The sequence below is a fragment of the Chiloscyllium plagiosum genome, unplaced genomic scaffold, assembly GCF_037043375.1.
Source record: "Chiloscyllium plagiosum isolate Xiang-an unplaced genomic scaffold, Cpla_swu_hap1 HiC_scaffold_21, whole genome shotgun sequence".
Lineage (NCBI taxonomy): Eukaryota > Metazoa > Chordata > Chondrichthyes > Orectolobiformes > Hemiscylliidae > Chiloscyllium > Chiloscyllium plagiosum.
The window spans coordinates 39,780,413-39,801,534 of record NW_028270159.1 but is presented as its reverse complement, the minus strand read 5'-3'; the positions used below and the strand labels follow the sequence as shown (position 1 = coordinate 39,801,534).

General features: G+C 39.3%; 1 long non-coding RNA gene across 1 annotated transcript in view; it reads left to right on the top strand.

Annotated features, from left to right (window-relative positions):
- The window catches only part of LOC148146134 (uncharacterized), an 89,684-nt gene extending 73,245 nt beyond the window's left edge, over window positions 1-16,439 (top strand). Inside the window, exon 3 of the long non-coding RNA XR_015760786.1 lies at window positions 16,045-16,439. This is a non-coding gene — a long non-coding RNA (uncharacterized LOC148146134). The remainder of the gene's footprint in view (window positions 1-16,044) is intronic.
- Window positions 16,440-21,122: the final 4,683 nt, after the last annotated feature.

Below are 21,122 nucleotides of genomic sequence, written 5' to 3'. Positions count from 1 at the left end.
AAGCAGTGGCGTCAATTGGGCAGAATCACATGAGCTACCCATTATACGCATTGCCTGACATTTACCTACATTGTCTGATATTACTTGTTTTGTTACACTGTCCAAGATTAATTTCTCCATCTCCATGTATTAGTTGCCGAATATAGAACAAAGAAATAAGAAGAACAATATCGCACAGGAAGGCTCTTTGGCCCACCAAGTATACTCCACCATATGATGCCTTTCTAAACATAAAACTTTTTGCCTCCATGTATTCAATATCCCTGTATTCCCTGCCTATTAATGTATCTTTCAAGGTACCTCTTGAACATTGCTGTTGTTGCCTCCACCACCTTCTCTGGCAGCACATTCCAGGTACTTTATATCCCTCTGTGAAAAACAAACCTGCCTGTCATGTCTCCTTTAAGCTTCTCTTCTCTTACCTTAAACCTATGTCCTCCAGTAATTGACATTTGTAACCTGGGGAAAAGACTCCAACTGTCCAATCTATCCATGCCACTCATAATTTTGTAAACTTCTATCAGGTTCCTCCTCATCCTTCGACATTCAAGTGAAAATAAACCAATTTTTTTCAGTCTCTTTTTACAAGTAATACTCTCAGAACCAGGCAACATCCTGGTAAACTGTTTCTGTACCCTCTCTAAAGCTTCCACATTCTTCTGGTAGTGTGATGACCAGAACTGTACACAATATTTCAATTATAACTGTACACAATATTCCAATTGTGGATAACTAAAGTTTTATAGAGCTGCAACATGATTTGTCCATTTTTATATCTATGCCCCGACTAATGAAGAGAAGAATGCCTCAAGTTTAGATTAGAGTGGTGCTGGAAAAACACAGCAGGTCAGGCAGCGTCTGAGGAGCAGGAAAATTGACGTTTCAAGCAAAAGCACTTTATCAAGAATGCCTTAAGCCTACTTGAACACCTTATTCACTTGTGTTGCCGATCTCAGGGAACTATGGATCTATATACCGAGAGCCCCCTATATATTGATGCTGTAGAAGATTCTACCATTTACTGTTTACTTTCCTCCTACATTAGATCCTCCAAAATGCATCAGGTAGACAGGATGGTGAAGAAAGTGTTTGGTACACTCATCTGTATTAGTCGTGCATTGAGTTTATGAGTTGGGATGTCATGTTGCATTAGTATTGCTTAGGATACTGTTTAGGCCCTTTTTGGAATACCACATACAGTTCTGGTCTCCCTGCTATAGGAAGGCTGTTGTTAAGCTTGAAAGGGTTCAGAAAGGATTTACAAGGATGTTGCCAGGGTTGGAGCATTTGAGCTATAGAGAGAGGCTGAATAGTCTGGGGCTATTTTCTCTGGAGCGTCAGAGGCTGAGGGGTGACTTCATAGAGGTTTATAAAATCATGAGGGGCTGGATAGCGTAAACAGTCAAGGTCTTTTCTTCGCTTGGCATGGATGATTCCACAACGAGAGGGCATAGACTTAAGGTGACTGGGGAAAGATTTAAAAGGGACCTAAGGGGCAACTTTTTCACACAGAGGGTGATGTGTGGATGGAATGAGCTGCCAGAGGAAGTGGTAGAGACTGGTACAATTACAGTATTTAAAAGGCATCTGGATAGTTACATGAATAGGAAGGGTCGAGAGGGATATGGGCCAAATTCTGGCAAATGGGACTAGATTAATTTAGGATATTTGGTTGGCAGAGATGAGTTGGACGCAAGGGTCTATTTCCATGCTGTACAACTCTATGACTCCTTGACTGGTTTATACTCCATTTGGTATTTCTCTGCCTATTTACATCCTGTTGTATCCTGAGGCAATCCTCCTCACTATCTGCAGATGCCCCAGTCTTTGTATTCCGACAACTCACTAATCAGAACACTTACATTCTGTTCCAAATAACTTTTATCTCTGCAGAACACCACTGGTCACACATGTCCAGTCAGAACAACACCCTTCCACTGTTACTCTCAGTTTTCTATGAACAAATCAATTCTGTATCCATTTTACCAGCTTATCGCAGATCCAATTTGACTTCACAAGGATTAGCAAGTCCATAAAGACAACATCTACCACCCTGCCCTCATCAATCATCTTTGTTATTTCCTCAAAAAACTCAATCAGGTTTGTGAGACATAACCTTCCATGCACAAAGCCATGCTGACTATCACTAATAAGTCCATGTATTTACAATATGAGTAAATCCTATTCCTCAGAATCTTCTTCAATAATTCCCCTACCACTGTAAGGCTCACTGGTCTGTAATTTCTCAGATTTTCCCCGTTGCTCTTCTTAAAAAAAACAAACATCATTAGTTATTCTCCAGTGCTCTGGGTCTTCTGCTGTGATTAAAGAGGATACAAAGATTTCACACCAGTTCCCAGCAAATTCCTCACCTGTCTCCCTCAGTATTCTGGGATAGATCCTGGGAACTTTTCCACTGTAATGCTTTTTAAAAATACCCAACACCTCTGCCTTCTGTATATTGACATGCCCCAGAATATCAATATACCCCTCCAGAGACTCCCCATCCACAATGTCCTTCACCTTTATTAAGGACCTCATTCATGTTGTTCAACTCCACTCCTTTGTCCTAGAGTGGACCTACTCTTTCCCTAGCTAGCCTTGTACTCCTTATATGTGGATATATAAGGCTTGGGATTTTCCTTAATCCAGTCTGTCAAAGACATGTCATGGCTCCTTTTAGACCTCCTAATTCCTTGTTTGAGTTCTTTGTTGAGTTCAAGATCTCTATCTGTCTTCAGTTTCATAAACCTTACATAAATGTCATTTTTCTTTTTGACTAAGTAAGTCAAAAATATACTCGAGTAATGGTCAATCGTGTACACTCCACCTGAAGTTTGGCCAAAAAATCTTTTGTGGTCATTTTGCGATGAATGTTGGCAGGAACACACGGGTGAATATTGTTTTGGAGATGCTGGTGTTGGACTGGGGTGTACAAAGTTAAAAATCACACAACACCAGGTTATAGTCCAACAGCTTTAATTGGAAGCACACTAGCTTTGGGATAACTATTCCCTGCCAAATTCCACATCCTTTCAACCACCCCTGGAATATCATAATTATCAGAGTTGTACTTCAAATCCTTGAAACTATTACTTGTGTGAAATTAATTCCCTGCATTTTACCTGAAATATTGGTCTCAAGCTATTGACTTTTATGCAAGTATAGAGAAAGCATAACTTGTTTCCATTTCTTACTTTAATCTAGGTGCTGTCAGAGCAAAGATACCTTGATGTAGAGATTTGCAAAACCTCATACATATTAATAATTAGCAGTAGCAATCAGATGACACGAATAGAAACTATAAACATTTCACACATTGATGTTTAAGGCACAAATCCTGATAACAGAACAAACTAGTGACTTCCAACAAAACATCAGCAGAGCTAATTAAATCAAGGAAGCAATCTGATCCGTATGTAAACAAAATGTGAAATTTAAATTTTGCTGCAGTTGCCATGTTAAAACGAAAGATTATTTAAAGACAGCAATCAACTCACAATCAATTAATTGTCCTTAACTATGTCTAAAAACACAATATTTTGTTCTCCAAAAGACTGTTCTAATTTATTTTTGATTTATAGGCTAGCATGCTAATACATTTACTGTGAATCCATTGTCAGTATTTTTTCACATGGGAAGCAGAAGGCAGGTGTACTGATTTCATGCCTCATCTGGGCAGGTGCATAGAGTTGGACATGTTTGTTGGCTAGGCAACTCATGCAGTCTGCTGTCTCAGGCTTCAATTGATAGGGATAAAGAAAGACAAGTCAATTGGAAGTCTTTTCATTTGAGTTATTGTCTTTAGGTTGATTACTTATTTTTTATTAATTTATGGGAATAAGGCATTACTGACTAGGCCAGCATTTACTCGAGATAAAAAAAAAACTACAGATGCTGGAATCCAAAATAGACAGACAGGAGGCTGAAAGAACACAGCATTTATTTCCAATTCTGAATTGCCCAGATGGCAGTTAAGAGTCCACCACATTGTTGTGGGACTGAAGTCACATGTAGGCCAGACCAGGTAAGGATGGCAGTTTCTTTCCCTAAAGGATATCAGTGAACCAGATGGGATTTTCCGACAATCGGTAATGGATTCATGGTCATCATTAGACTCTTAATTCCAGATTTTGATTTGAATTCAAATTCCACATCTGCTGTGGCAAGATTCGAACCCAGGTCCCCAGTACATTACCTGAATCTCTGGAACAACAGAGAGAAAGTAAGATGTTGGAGAGTCAGAGTTGAAATGTGTGGTGCTGGAAAAGCACAGCAGGTCAGGCAGCATCCGAGGAGCAAGAGAGCCAACGTTTCAGGCAAAAGCCCTTCATCAGGAATGTGGAGGGAGAAAGGGGCTGAGAGATAAATAGTGGTGGATTGGAGCTGGGAGAAGGTAGGTGGGAAGGTGATAGGTGGATGCAGGTGGGAGGAAAATGTGATAGATCGGAGGGGAAGGTGGACCAGATAGGTGGGAAGGAAGATGGACAGCTAGGACAGGTCAAGAGGGAGGTGCAGAGTTAGAAGGTTGGATCTGACATGAGGTGGGGGTAGGGTAGATTTGGAAACTGGTATAGTCAATGTTGATGCTGTGTATTTTAGGGTCCAGATGTGGAAGATGAGTTGTTCTGCATCCAGTTGGCAGGTGGCTTTGATTTGGCAGTGGAGGAGGCCCAGGACTTGCATGTCCTTGGGGAAGTGCGAGGGGGAATTGAAGTGGTTGGCTACAAGGGCAGGGGGTTAGTTGGTGCATGCATCCCAGAGATGTTCCCCAACTGCACCATGAGTTGTCATCTTGTCTCCCCGATGTAGAGGAGACCATATTAAGAGCAATGGACACAGTGGATGAGGTAGGTGGATGTGCAGGAAAATTTCCGTTGGATTTGAAATTATCTTTAAGGGCCTTGGACGGAGGTGGGGGGAGGCGTGGGTGCAGTTTTTACACCTCTTGCCGTGGAAAGGGAAGGTGGCAGGCGTGGAGGGTGGGTTGGTTGGGTGCGTGGACCTAACAAGGGATTCACGGAGGGAATGGTCACTGCAGAACACAGATAGCTGAGGGAAATATATCTTCGGTGGTGGAGTCTCACTCTAGGTGGTGGAAATGGCACAGAAGAATACTCTATCATCCTTTCTCCCCCAAATCTCAACAACCCCCACCATGATACTTGATGTCACCTCTGATGAAGAGCAATTGAGATTGCAAAATGTTAGCTCGCTGTCTTTCCACAGATGCTGCCTGATCCACTGTGATCTGCAGCATTTGTTGTTTTCAGTACAGATTCCAGCATCTGCAGTAATCTGCTCCTACATTGTGTTTATTGAATCTTATGAGCTGACTGGGCTTGGATCAACAGTTCATCTGAAAGATGGCATCAGTTACAGGATTGCAGTCTCTCAAAGATGCACTGAGGAATCTGCCAGGATTCCATGCTCTAGTCCCTGGCAGATTCCCCTGTCTCATGTCCAATGAAGTATATTGCCTTCAAAAGTCAAATGCAAGATATTATTTTTCTGACCAATGTTCTCTCAGTCTTGATCCAACATCCGCACATTGATCATTAGGTGGTCACCATCATCAAGTCCAGATTCAATAACTCAATTTAAATCTCAGTAATATGAACCTATGGTCCCAAAGCTTATAGTCGAGATCTATATATTGCCATTTACTAATATGCCACTGAAAAACTCTTCAGAGGCTGGTATCCCAAGTCACCCTTTAGTTGGACATGTATAATACTGATCCAGTAACTTCTTCAGAGTTAGCTCTCAGAGTGAGCAGAAGCTCTGACAGTCCTCTTTACATCTATTAGCCAGGTCTCCCTGATTGGACCAGATTAACAGCCCCAATCAGAGAACTCACATTCCATGAGATCCACCTGGCTGATCCTGTTACAGTCACACCTGCCACTTCCTCCCCAGTATTTATTTCTGATATGGGACCTGGTTATTTCAGTTGGCTGATTTGCAATATTGAGCAATGTCAACAGTATGGAGTCAATTTCTGTACCAGCTGAGTCACTGTGAAGGACCTGCCTTCTCAAACCTGATCATTTACCCTCTTGTCTGAGAAGTGTTGACCCTCAGCTTTAACCACCACCAGTTTTTTTTTCTTTCCCTCATGAGTGAGCAACCCTCAGGGACTATGGTGGCTTTATTTTTATCTCTGATCCACACGTATATTTCCAGCAATAACATATAGTCTTGAGGAAAGGAAAGAAAGACGGAATTTTCTGCAGAATATTCTGCAGTGCAGAGTAAAAGTCAAAGCAGAATGGAGACGGAACATAGGACCTTGTTAGTTTTACACAGCAGAGTGAATCCTGGAGAAGCTCATTTGGCTACAAAATAATCTTTAAACCTGCCAAGTGTTAAAAAAAAATTAAATATATTTGCTTTGCTTTGAAAAGGTAAAACTGGTGGGCAAAATAACTAATTTCTACTTTTTAACCTGATGCATTATTTTCACAAAAAATAAAAGAATATTTCTTTGGTACCTTTTTGCTACTAGAATAGCAGATTCAACCTTTCCACTGACATTTCAAATTGTATCATCACACCAGAATTTGGAACACAGCTTCTTGTCTGATTTTTAAATTAATAAGATACAGGTTTCACTTAATTACAGAACGAGGCAAAATAAGATCAAACCGAAGACATAAATTGAAAGTCAAAGAGCAAATTACATCAACTCTTCACTGCCTGCAGTTTATTAATATGTTCATATGAAAAAATGCACACAAAGCTTTAGGTTTCATTTCAGTCTCATCTTCTGTTTCGTGACTGAACTCCTGTAAGTTTCTCGAAATATTCATGACCTTAGTCACTTTGTGGCTGTGTTTCTGCTCTCTGCTTTAGTCATGTAGACCCTGAGGATGCCTTTCTCCCCCCCATCTTTTTATACTTTCCAAATAACCATCATTTACTGACCTAAATCCTCACTGAAATGATGGAGGTTTGAATCAGCAAATGGTCACTTGACCAATTGCTTTTAATGCAACTGTCTGAAATCTTTTAAAATGTGGAAAAAATGCAGTTTTCAAGTTAGTAACTCCTTCATTTCCGCTCATGATCTGGCTGTATTGGTTTTGTAAAGTTTTTTCAATCTTCAGTGCCAAATTGTCAACCTCAGATCTTAAAAAAATTTCATATCTTTATTTCAACTCTTATCCAGTGTGGATAAAGCTATTGCGTTTTTTTTTGCCAGGACACAAGAAACATTTCTCTTTTGCATTGGGAAAAAGACAGAAATCTTCCTTTAGTATAATCAGACAGCATACCCCTGAGAAAATTGTCCTCTTTAAAGTCCCATGGACTGACTGTAATACTGCACCCCAATGAGCAATGCTCATGAATTATAGATTTTTGAACTCATAAAATAAACATACTGCTCTGGATGTTCTACGGATTATTGAATAGGAATTGGATTGCATTCCTATTGTCCTGGCATTGATTTTGTTTATTTCTGTAGAAAATGGCTTATCTTAAATTTTCAATACAAGACGTCTGTCATCTGCCTAATAGCAGGAAAGCAAAAAGGAAGGTAGTCTAATCAATTTAGGATGGTTCAAGATTGCTCTAAATAGAATTAGATTGTTTTATGTGATGGATAAATAACAAAACATGTTTCATCTGAAGAATATTAATATCTCCTATTCCGCATAATAAATTATTCATTGCAAATGCTGTATTTTCCTGATTATCGTTCCCTTTTCTGGTTTTGTTCATGCCATAACTCAGCAGCCAACTGTGTTCAATAATGTCTGTGTATAAATATTAATTGTCTTTTCTGTCAGCATTACTTTTGACAATTACAAGGCTGGGGAATGCATATTCAGCTGTATCCTAATTATTCGCTGTTGACAGGATTTGAAGCTTCACTTGTTTTGAGATTCTGTAATAAATTAAAAATTCAGAAGTCACTATGTTCAAGCTTCCTCAGCACTAAAGGAATTTGCAGCTTTCCCAATGTGGAAATGTTTTCTGTCTTGGGTTATTTTGAAACATAGCATTTAACATTTCCAATCATGAATTTCATGCAAGCTGGAAGGTTTAGATTTTAGATAAGGAGGGTACTTTTTGCATATATTTTATCACTGCAAGTGTAAATTGCCATAGTTCCAGAGCAGTATTGGTTGTTTTCTTGTTAGAGAGAGATGACTGGCAGTGAAGTTAACCTGAGGGTCACCATATTATTAGTGTTGCCACTGAGGTAGCTGTACATGACGAACCTTGAGGTTTGCTTCATGGGAATTGTCAAGAGTTCTCCAGCGACAAAACCTTAGCAGCTAACTCAGATGACACTGGATAGCCCAGATTCTAGTTTTGTCAAGTCAGCAAAATGCTGGAAAGTTAGGTTCATTTCTTTGCTGACGAATTAATGGAAACATTCTGCTAATCGCCAACTGATTCAAATATTTCAGAGAAGTTGTGTGCCACACACTGTGATGATATGAAGCAAGGGTTATTCAAAATGAATGCTTGGTGCTGCAAATGAACACAGATATGTAATGGGAAATGAAATATCAGCAGATTCCGATTACATTCCCATTTGCACATGTCAGTAGTGTTGTGAAATCTATTTTCTTACAGTGGAATAATTACATTTTATTTACAAAAATGATTTTATTACAATGGCTCATTAGTTCATTGACGTTCATGTTAGCACATTTTCCTGTATGTACTTTTGGTTACTTACTTGTCGTTGTTCACCGAAGTGAGACTGATGTTTTCCCTGGGTGAGCTCTATCTATCATGTTTATTTTCCTTTCCTTCATGAATATTTCTCTAATGAAAATTAATAGTATTAAAAAGCTTTCTTCACTGGATTTTTCTTTAAAAATTCTTTGTTGCTTTTCCTTCAGTTTGAATTATTTTTCTTCTATTCTACCTTCCTATGTCTTTCTCTGACTCTCATTTCCTTTGGCTTCCCCACACTCTTTCTCTCTCTTTCACTCTCATGGTTGCTCCCAGACATTCCTTCCACTCTTTTCCTTCCTTTCCTGTCAGATCTTTTCAAAATTTATATTTTTGTTTGCTTTACTTAACTCAATCTATGATTTTCACGTTTGATCAGAAGATAAATATCTCCCGAGACAAGCTAGGTCTTTTTTGTTTTCAGTTGGAGAAAGGTAAAGTTCTGATAGTCTTTCAAGACTACAGGCCTGTTCTCTCTGACTAGATACAGACAAACTCTGAGCCACTCCTCCCCCTACACGCCATACCCATGTAGCTGATCCTTGATGTCCTGACCCATAGACCGCAACCAGTAAGCGTAAGTGACAACACCTCCTCCACTATAACTCTCTAACCAATCCCTGCAAGGCTGTCTGCTCAGCCACCTAATATACTCCTGATACACTGTGCGGCCAAATTCTGTCCCAACTCCATTACAAGTTTGCTGACAACACCACCATTGTAGGTTGATTTCAAACAACGAAGAGTCAGAGCACAGGGAAGAATTGAGTGCTTAGCGGCATTCTGTAAAGACAACAATCTTCTTCATCAACGTCAGCAAAACAAAGGAGCTGATCGTTGACTTCAGGAAGCAGAGTGGAGGGCACGTCCTTGTCTCCATCAGTGGTTCTAAGAAGGAAATGGTCAAGACTGTCAAGTTCCTGGGAGTGATGATCACCAACAATCTGTCCTGGTCCACCCATGTCAATGCAATGGTCAACAATGCACAACAACATTTTTTTCCTCAGGAGGCTAAGGAAATTGAGCATATCCACAAAGACTCTTCCCAGTTTTTATAGATGAACCACAGAAAGCATCCTATCTGGATGCATCACGGCTTGGTATGGCAATTGGTCTTCCCACGATTGCAAGAAACTACAGAGAGTCATAAGCACAATCTAGTCCATTGTCTCCATCTGTACTTCCCACTGCCTCGGGAAAACAACCAAAATAATAAAAGACCCCTCCCATCCTGGCTAAACCGTCTTCTACCCTCTTCCATTTGGGCAGAAGATATAAATGTTTGTATACACATATAAATAGATTAAAGAACAGCTTCTTCCTCACTGTTATCAGACTCTTGAACAGACGTCTCAAATTAGAGTTGATCTTTCTCTGCACCTTTGCTGTGGTTGTAACACTGTATTCTGCACTCTGTTCTGCTATTCTGATGCTCTTTTTATGGTACGATCTGGCTGTACAGCAGACAAACAAACACTTTTCACTGTGTTTGGTACTATGGAAAATAAAGAACATGAAAGCCTGGGAAGGGTTAAAGCATGGAGGAGAAAGTAAGGCTGCAGATGCTGGAGATCAGAGCTGAAAATGTGTTGCTGGAAAAGCGCAGCAGGTCAGGCAGCATCAAAGGAACAGGAGAATCGACGTTCCGGGCATAAGCCCTTCTTAAGTTTAGCCAGGTTTAGCCAGGATGGGAGGGGTCTTTTATTATTTTGGTTGTTTTCCCGAGGTAGTGGGAAGTACAGATGGAGAAGGGTTAAAGCATGAAGACCACTGGCGATCTGTGGTCTGTGGAAGGCAGGATGGGATAAGAATAGTGGAATGCTCTTACACCAATTAGCAGAGTAAGGTTAAGGCTGAAAGGTCACTATGGCGAGATGAGATAACGCAAGTAATAAAGCAAGTTTCTCTGTTAGGTGTTAGTATGACACGATTAGGACAATAAATATTTGGGACATGACATTAAAATATCTAATTAATAGTTAGTAGAGTCAGCTTGAGACAGGAGACTATTGTAATAGATGGAATAGCTAAGTATCTCTCATGACAGGTTAGTCTGGATTTGAAGATCACTGTAGCAGAGTTAGCAATAAATATCCATCCGTGACGTTAGAATAACATTAAGTAGAATGTACAATTAAAGAGATAATGGGAACTAACATCACCGATTTATTGTGTAGTTAGATTGAAGTACTTTGATTAATATAGTTGGACATGCTGATAAGCTAACAGAAACATGATAAAAAAGATATAAAAATCCTCGGACCCTGAGGTTTGGGGGCATTCGAGAATCTGCTTTCTAGGTGTCACGGTTTTTTGTTTGCAAATAAAAGACCTACTTCTTGAAGAACTTTCTGCGTTTCTTGGTGATTCTCTATATTTTCTCCACAACAGTACCTGTGACAACAACAAGTCAATCAATCAATCAGTTGGTGGTGGTTTAATCTCAGGGTCACCATGCATCAGATCAAGGGAGAGGTTGAGAAGAAGAATCATTCATGGTAACCTCAGCCATTAAACTCAAATTGTTAATCTTATCCTTGTGACGAACCTGTTCCTTTGACAAGGTTAGATTGTTCTTGGTTTTTTTCAGAGAAGTTGTAAACAGCCCAGACTCCAAAAAGTCTGAGAGTTTGGATACATTATTGGACCTGTTTGTTTACACCTAACAGATACTGCCTCAGGCAAAAGAGTTTCATGTTTTAAAATAACTTGTATAATGAAAGGGAATGGCCAGTCCTGGCAGGTCAGATTTTTGATTTAGTTCAGTAGCTGTGTGTGTGAAGAAAGGCTGCCTGGTACTCTCCCTCCTTCTGACTTTGTAAGCTGTAAGCTTTTTTGCGCCATTTTCACTCTTTGTGCAGAGGGCTTTGTTTATTGGGATTGTTGCAAGTATTTTGGAACAGTATCATTAAGTCAGGATACTGACTTCCATAAAATATCACAGACAGTACACAGAATGAACTTATGCTGCACTGTATCATCTTACACCACACTCTCACCAACTGAGCTCACTGACCACGATATCATACAAGATGTTGGTTTTGGGCTCACTCAATCAAGTTAATGGATTTGCCACTTGTATTGTGAACGTGTACCAGCTGTTATTGCTTTTGAATTTGTCGACAGCCTGTCAAAACCTTCATTACCATTTATATCAGCTCTAAACATTACATTTGTGCTGTTTCTTCCTGCTACAAAGAAGTGGAGTAGATCAACATTCAATTTCCTTTACGATCTCATGTGAGACTGCATGACAGTTACCGGTACTTGTTTTGTTGGGGCTACTAAATGTTTCAAAGTGAAGTTATTATCCTAGTCTTTGATCTGTTCTTAACATGTATTTGTGGGCATTTTTTCATGTCTTACGGGATATTTTTCCAAATCCTGGGGACTAAAGATTTGTAACTACCCCCTTACAGACTCTCCTGTCCTTTCTGTTTCAAATTAGCAAACACTTTGTTATCTTTGCCAAGGTTGTCTATAATTGCAATAGGGTTGCACTCTGAAGCATTTTGCCTGGATATCAACTTTGCTAAGGATTACATGTTTATGCCAATTTGTATATTTAGATCTGCCTGGACAGTACAGTAAATTGGTTGCTGACTCTCCACAATATTTTGAGCTATTAGATCTACGTTCGGCTTTGTCTGAGAATTTTTTTTAAAAATGCCAACGCTAAGATTTGTTTTGTACCAGCTTTATGGAATAGTTCTTAACAGCTTTATGGAATAGTTCTTTCAAGCTGGTTGTTTGCTGGAAGCACATTAAAAACTAAAAACTCTAGTTGCCACGCACAATTTTATTTAAACTTTAACATCTAAGGAAAATTGGAAATCCATACTTCAGAATGTGAACATCAATGAGAGTTTATGATAATTCAACGTTTGTCGTTCAATCACGTCAAGTCTGTCCGTGAAGATGGTGGAAATGCATGTCAGGTTTTTGTAAAATATCACTCTGTTATTTCAGCAGAGACATTAACCAAGTCAGAATAAATAGGTGAATGCCTCCAGTGAAATTTCAAAGAGAGAAATTCAGACAAGCATTGCCTTATGCCCCTATCCTGCGCATTAAGAAATTAAAATGTTCGATCGTAAGCGAAGGAGATAGAAAGAGACTGAAATGCATGTTTTAATTTTGAGGTAATGTATATAAAAAAATCTTATCAATTGAATGAGTAATAGTTAATCTTCACTGTGTGGTAGGACTGACATGTGGGACACAGTCTATACAAGAAGTTGAGGAAACAAAAAAGGTGATTAAAAGAGGGACTGAAGATTGAAATTGAGTAGGATTTGCTACCAATGAACAATATGGAGCTAAATACTTCCATTAAAAGCCACTTGGCATTAATTAACTCTACTTATTTGTAAGTGGAAACATGTTTCAGGATTATGGGATGGATCTAAGATTTTTTGGTGAAATGCAAATTGCATCAGGTATCTTTGAAGTGCATTTCACCATGAGGCCTAATGAGTTTTCTCACTGTATCTTACCAATCTCATCTCATTAACCACTTGCCGTGTCTTACCAGGCACCATTCCTGCAACAATGTGCCAGTCATAGAGTCATAGCGTCATGCAGAATGGAAACAGGCCCTTTAGTCCAGTGTGTCCACACTGACTAGGTTTCCAAAACTAAGCTCATCCCATTTGCTAATACTTGGCCCATATCCTTCCCAACTGTTCCATTCAGGTACCTGTCCAAAAGTCTTTTAAAATGTTGTAACTGTACCTACATCTACAACTTTTTCTGGCAGTTCATTCCACATACAGACCACCCTCTGTGTTGAAAAGTTGCCTCTCAGGTCCCTTTTCAATCTTTTCCCTCTCACCTTAAACTTATTGTCCTCTAGTTTTGAACTACCTTACCTTACGGAAAAGACTTTTACCATTCAACTTATTTATGCTAGTCATGATTTTTATAAACTTCTATGTGGTCACCCTTCAACCACCTATGCTTCAATGGAAAAAGTCTCAGCCTATCCAGCCTCTCCTTATAACTCAAACCCTTCAGTTCCAGTAGCATCCTTTTAAATCTCTTCTGCACCCTTCCTAATTTAATAATATCTTTCTGAAACTGAAATAACTGACCTTCAATAATTCCAGCCACCTTAGATTGATCACTCCAACCAGAGGAAAGCTTTCCCCCTGATTCCCATTGACTTTGCTAGATCTCCTTGATGCCACACTTGGTGAGTCACTGAATATCCCAGAATTTACTGGCATTTCTGGTACTGGTGCTACATTAAAGGCCATTGCGCACCTGGATAAGCACTGGCATTCTGGAACAGCCCCACATATTTCCTAACATTTACCATCCTAACATGACAGACAAGAGGAAATGTAAGCCCCTCTTTGCATGAGAGGTCTTAGAGATCACGTCAGATACCAATGTCTATGGAGATGAGTTGTTTTCAGCCAGTGCCCATGACTTGCTACTCAGTGCCAACATGGAGGTCCTTTGGGGCAAGCTTGAGATAATGTCACCAGTACCCACTTTGACTTCATAGAATTCCTACAGTGTTTAAGTATCCATTCAGCCATCAAGTCGATACCAACGCCCTGAAGAGAATTCCACAATGATCCAGCCCTCTACCCTTTCCCTGTATCCTACATTTAGCATGGCCACTCCACGAAGCCTGCAGATCTCTGAATACTATGGGCAATTTAGCATGCCCTATCCACCTAACCTGCACATTGTTGGACTGTGGGAGGAAACTGGAGCACCCAGAGAAATCCACACACACATGGGGAGAATGTGCAAACTCCACAGATTGTCACCTGAGGCTGGAATCAAACCTGAGTCCCTGGGACTGTGAGTGCGACAGTGCCCACCATACAGTCAAAGAGTCATAGAGATGTATAGCATGGAAACAGACCCTTCAGTCCACCTTGTCCATGCCGACCAGATATCCCAACCTAATCTAGTCCCACCTGCCTGCACCAGGCCCATATCCCTCAAAACCCTTCTTATTCATATACCCATCCAGATGCCTTTTAAACGTTGCCATTGTACTAGTCTCCACCACTTCCTCTGGCAGCCCATTCCACACATGCACCATCCCCTGCAAGAAAGGTTGCCTCTTAGGTATCTTTTATATATTTCCCCTCTCACTCTGGATCTCTGCCCTCTAGTTCTGGACTCCCCCACCCTATGGAAAAGACCTTGCCTATTTATCCTATCCATGCCCCTCATGATTTTATAAATCTCCATAAGATCACCCCTCAGCCTCCAACCTCCAGGAAAAACAGCCCCAGCCTATTCAACCTCTCCCTATAGCTCAAATCCTCCAAACCTGGCAACATCCTTGTAAATCTTTTCTGAACTCTTTCAGGTTTCCCAACAGGAGAAAGTGAGGTCTGCAGATGCTGGAGATCAGAGCTGGAAATGTGTTGCTGGAAAAGCGCAGCAGGTCAGACAGCATCCAGGGAACAGGAGAATCGACGTTTCGGGCATAAGCCCTTCTTCCCAACATCCTTCCGATGGGAAGGAGACCAGCACTTAATACTGTGCTGCCTGACTTCTATGTCGAGAACTGTAAATGTCCAAAATATTTTATGCATTTTTTATCTGAACATTAATAAGGTGAATTGTGCCCTAATAAGGCTTTTAACAAGCTATAATTCTCCTTAATTGTCACATTATCATTGCCTAGTGAGAAACCTGCCTCACCATTTGGCAATTGCACCAAAGAAGCAGCGAGTTACCGGTGGGTTCAACAGAGGCCTCACAACTTCTCATGTGATTCTGCCTCAAATTTATCCGTAGTCAACGTCATTCAGGTCTCCTATAAGATTCTGCCCTTCAGCCTTTTCCTGCTGTGTAAATGTCTTCAGATCTTGATCTCAGCAAGTTATATGCTGAGATATATGGAAAACTCATCGTTAGCATTGGAGCGCTCATTATCAGGGCACCTTGTGGAATATTTTTTCTCTGCTCTGTAACCAATTTAGACAAATCCTTACTTGTTCACTAATAATCCTGCTGCACTCCGCTGAAACTAAATGCAAATTTCCATAGACATGGGACTCAGCTTTCCAAATTTTCAGCCATTATCTGACAATCTCCACTTTGTGACAAAGACTGGTAATGATCTCTCCAGAGCACACGAAAGTCTATTGACAGCTAAGTGGAAAGTCGCTGCACAGAAAGGTGTACCTATTACTTCACAGATAATGTGATCTCCATGAAATAAACAATGTGAACTCCACTCTAACAGAATTTCATTTGTTGGTGATGAGCACACTGCTGTTGCAGATCAAACTCTGCGAATTCACTAACATAGTCAACAGCGTAGCTCCCTTTAGGACTTCATGTAAAACTGACAATTGCTTCTACTCTTCACAGCCTGTGAAATCTCCCACGTTATCTCCAGATCTGCTGAGCTTACTGCATTCTCAAATCCTCCCGACTCGGATACTGGCCTGCAACTTCAAACACTGATGAAGTCGCATCATATTAACTGTACCAAGGAAATTGAAGATTCTGCTGGGCAATAACTTTGGAGTATGCTACGTAGGGTCCCCATCCACAACTCCCATCTACGCTGGAATAATGACCGTCAGGCCATCAGAAAATCTAGGCTGCTGGTTTCCTCTCTAAAAATGTTGCTGGATCTACTGAGCATTACTGTTTAATATCGGTAATGCTGCAAATGCAAGAATAACAATTATGCATTCAATATTATTAACCGGAAAAACTGTTATTGTTCATATTATGTTCCGATTTATTTCATTTGGCAAGTAGATAATTAAACACAAATAGGCCAAATTGACTATTTATGTGTTCTATTGTGTAGAGTGGCATATTGGGTGCATGTTAGAATGTCAGGCACAAGGATTTGGAGCCCATCAATGCTGTTCCACTGATTTCCCATCTGATATTCTGACATGCAGTCCAAAAGTACAGGTGTATATCCAGCACTGCAAATGTCAATAATTATCCACAATATTCACAATATTATGCAAAATTGGCACCAAACAACAAATCGTGTAACTCATGACATCACCTTTTAGGCTGGAATTTAGATAGCTTTTCTTCTTGGGGCTTCAATATACTCAGCTTTAAATAACCTCTTCAGGGTTTTATTCTAACTCTTCTGGCCTGAGACTAACACTAACTCTTCATTCTGCAGTTAGCTAATTTACTATATATCCTTGCCTACTAGGAGCATGAGTCGATAGCCATCCCATCACAAGTACTTCACAGGACTGCCCCATTCAAAGCAAAACCTGAAACCCAAAGGTCTCCCTCTTGTAGCTGCAGGTGTTTTCCTTAAGTGTATAAAATGAGTGAGCTCCAGTCGTTTCCAACAAGCCTTAAAGCCCCATTATTTATCTTGCTGGGTTGTAAAACAATCTAAAAGTCCATTAGTGGTACATGCAAACTAATTCAATTAAAAGGGCACATAAAATGTTTTGAAATAAATCACAATGTTACAGATCTTCTTACAAGTTATTTATTAACTTTAGACACATTGAAAATCCATCAGTTACTAATTCAAAAATCAGAAACCCAAACTTGGAATCAAAAATAAACAGATGTGTATCTATGTATAGGTATATAAATGCCACAATTTATATCACATCATACTTACTCACGTTGTTCAACATTTACCAAAATTTTGCTCATTCACTTCAGCCAACTAAATCAGGAAACCTTTAGAATATTCTCCCAGGACAAAAGCTTTGTGCCTGTAATAACTGTTAGCACTTTTGGCAAACATTACTTGATGTGCACGGCCTGTGGTCTGCACTTAATCACAGATAATGCATATTGACAAAGGAAAATATATGCAGTGAATGAAGGTTCATTGTCAAAAGAAAAGGCTGTTCCTATTGATTGTTTGCTGAAACCCCTCAGTCAACATGAAGCTGTATTGACAGAGCTAATGACACTTCATGTGTATCTTGAGAACACTGGACTTTACCTCAAAACCTGACACTCTATGCTTATTTAAATCATAGATAATATCACACTTGCAACATTTTGTGAATGTTTGTGCATTTTTCTCCACAATTGCCATGAGATGAGATAATTGACATATCTGCAACTATGAATTGAAATTGTTTCATTTTTAGAGTGAAGACGACTGATTGTGATATGATTTGGCTCTCAAGATCTAAGATGTGCAGGTAATGTTGAATTAAGCAAACTATTTTGTAAGGTCTCTGTAAAACCTCAATTAAAACATCAAGATAAAACAAATAATTTATTTCCTCCAATCAATTTGGAACAGACTCTGCCGGGAACTTGGGATTCAATTTTAAAAACCAGGGAACAAAAGAAAAGATCAACATTTAAAAAGCACCACTCACATCATTCAGTGATTCATTGCCAGCTAAATAGTTTTGAAGCCTTATCAAAATGTAACATGGCTTATGCAGCAGCCGATTTGTGGGCGATAACTCCCTCAAACAACATTGTGACAATGTTCAGATTATCTGGTTTTGTGAAGCATATTAAAGAATAAACATCAGCCAGGACCCTATGGGTGATTTCCTTCATGTTCTCCAAAATGAACCATGGGATCTTCCACTTGAGAAGACCTTAGTTTATTATCTTATCAAATGATACCAGCCTAAAGCTTCCAGTCTTGGTCAGAATCCCAATTTATGACAAATAACAGGCAAAAGGTTACCTATTTGCTGTTCTGTGAATTGATGGTTCTGAAAGGGTCAATGTTGCAGACTGCCTATTAAGCTCCACATGATCTGATGATATCATATTGGCTTGGATAAGGCATAGCACTTTTAACCTCATGTTGTCTAGACCTATATCCATGAGGCACCTCAGAGAATTGATAACAATGGTTATTATACTAACATAACTGATATCCCATCCCAACCTGCAATAATCTACAGCGTGTTTAAGTGATGAGCCTTTTCTTTTTAAAGCTGACTTAATGGGAGCAAACTGCTCCAAACACGAATAGGTTTGCATCCCAAATCACGCAACACCTAACTTTCCAGAACTTTACAGATGAAAATTCTGATGCAGGATCCATCCCTATAGATGTAATCCAGCAAACTGAATAGGCAGCAATAGAGTGAACTTTTCCAAAAACCATGCCCTCTTTACATGATAAAAGCTACTATATTCCAGTAAACACACAGTAGTCAAAGGTTGCAAAGCCTCATTGGCAGTTATCGTGGAGAGGTAAATGTGTGAGGTAAATCAGTGACAGGTTAGGGTGGGTAAGGTGCCTAGGTGGCTCATGAATGAATGATAGGGTGCCAAAGTGGGTGAGAAATAGGGTGAGGGGAGGAGGTAAATCAATTTACAGCAGGTGGGTGGATGAGGAAAGTAAGGTTGCATGTGGGTAAGAGTAAAGGGTAACAGCTAAGTGAGTGGGAAGAGTGGCAAAGGATGGCAGGTGGGTGAGTTGGTAAGTGGCAGGTAAGCAAGTGAGAGCTGGTGTGGGTCAGATAGCACTGATTAGATCTGGCACCTAAAAGGGGGTCACATGTCTGGGGTGTGCAGGAAGAGATATAATCAGGTGTTTGGGGAGAGGAGGTTTGGATATCTATATAATCAGTGGCGTATGTGTAGAATGGAGAGTCGTGTATTGGGTCTTCAGATGACAGTTGAATATGATGTCTGAGGATGGAGTTTGGGCATTGTGTGTTTGGGAGGTGTTAAGATGAGTAATTGGTGGATGGTTAGCTTTATGCTGAGACAGGAGATACACCTAATTGTTATTCCTCTAACCTTTTCTGGATAAACGCTAAATCAAAAAGGTTGGGACCCTGAAAGCTCTCCAGTTCCAACTTGGATGCTGGATAGTTGTCCATAGTAACTTTATTTTTTTTTTAAGGTAACAGATGTGCATTGAAATGATAGTATACTCTTCACAGGCATCTTGATGGAGTTGGAGGATAAGGATGAGGCTATAGAGAGTGGGTGCATTGGGGAGAAAAAATGGTTTGGAGAAACTCGATCAAATGTCAATCATGTAGATATTGGAATAAATAAATGTTCTGCGGTCTTCCCTAATTACATTTGACAATCAGAGGGTGCTTGAACAAAAACATTCCTTGAGAAATGAAATGGATGAGTTCGAGACAATGCTTGTGCAAATGTGTGATGCAAAACAAAACTTAGAAGGCCAATGAGCTGTTTCTTTCTTTGTGAATTTCCTTTGCATTTGTAAACAATCACAATTCCATTGTAAGATCAGATCTTGACAAAATAATTCACCCATGATCACTTTAATAGCAAAAGATCAATTTTGCCAGTTAGTTTCCGATTATTAAAACTGTAATTCATAAAACCTGAATGGCACTAAAAGACTGTGATAGAACAAAATAATTTAAAATGAGATTGGGATTGAAGTTAAAAATATATTTTCCTTCCTGTATTAATATTAAAATGGACTAGCAGTAAACAAAAAATCATTCCCAAACTTGATCACAACTTTCTAATAAAAAATCTCTCTTTCAATGCTTTAAAAACTTAACCTCTTAAGATTGTATTGTTGTGACCATGTGGGAAGAAGGAATCAGCTCTTCTCTATTACACCTCCTCTTGGTCAGTTGCAACATTTTTTAAAAACATCGTTTTAGCATATATCTATTACACTTCAATCAAAAGTTAGTTGACAAAATCAAAACAATGGAGCCAGTGGCAGGGTTTACTTCAGTGAAAAAAAATTATTACTTGGTACCTCACACAAAAAGATAAAAACAGAGCCTCAAACAAACACATCCTCACAAACACAGGTAGTAATTTTAAAAATGGAGGGTATCTGATATGAATAAGAAAGTAGGTGCAATTTAAAATTCTTAGAGTCCTACAGCTGTGAGAGTTGAGTTCAAATCTGTTAAGATCTTGTCTTAAAGAGTTATACAATACTCAGTTTTTTTATTGAATGGTTGTTTTAAAAAGGTTGTTTACCGAGTACTTCTTTCAAGAAATGAAAAGTACAGAGATAAAGTGTCCAGGACTTGTCATGAATTCATGTAATTTTTTTTTCTCTGCTTTCCCAAATAAACTCCTGTAATATGTTCATTTGCATATTCCTGAAACTAGCTCTATTGTCTTTTCAAGTTTAGTACCCTGCAGACAATCTTTCTTCTTTCATTATAAGGACTTACTGTGCAACGGTGAATTAAACAAAATATGCAAATTACATGCTGCTGATTTAATTTTCTGTGACTTTACTTGAAGTGATAATTTCAGTGCTGACATGTTTTGTATATCTCATACAACTTTCACAAAGCCTGCCTACAATCTCTGGACAGATAATCACAGCAGCCATTTTAGGTAAATTTAAAAACAATTTTAGTCCAGGTAGGTGAAGATCTCAGGTATTAAATATCATTTGATAGAAGTTGAATTAGAATAATGCATGTTTACCATTATCTTAACAATATTTTGTTCATGAATGGATACATTGACAACAACAATACCTTAAACTTACATAA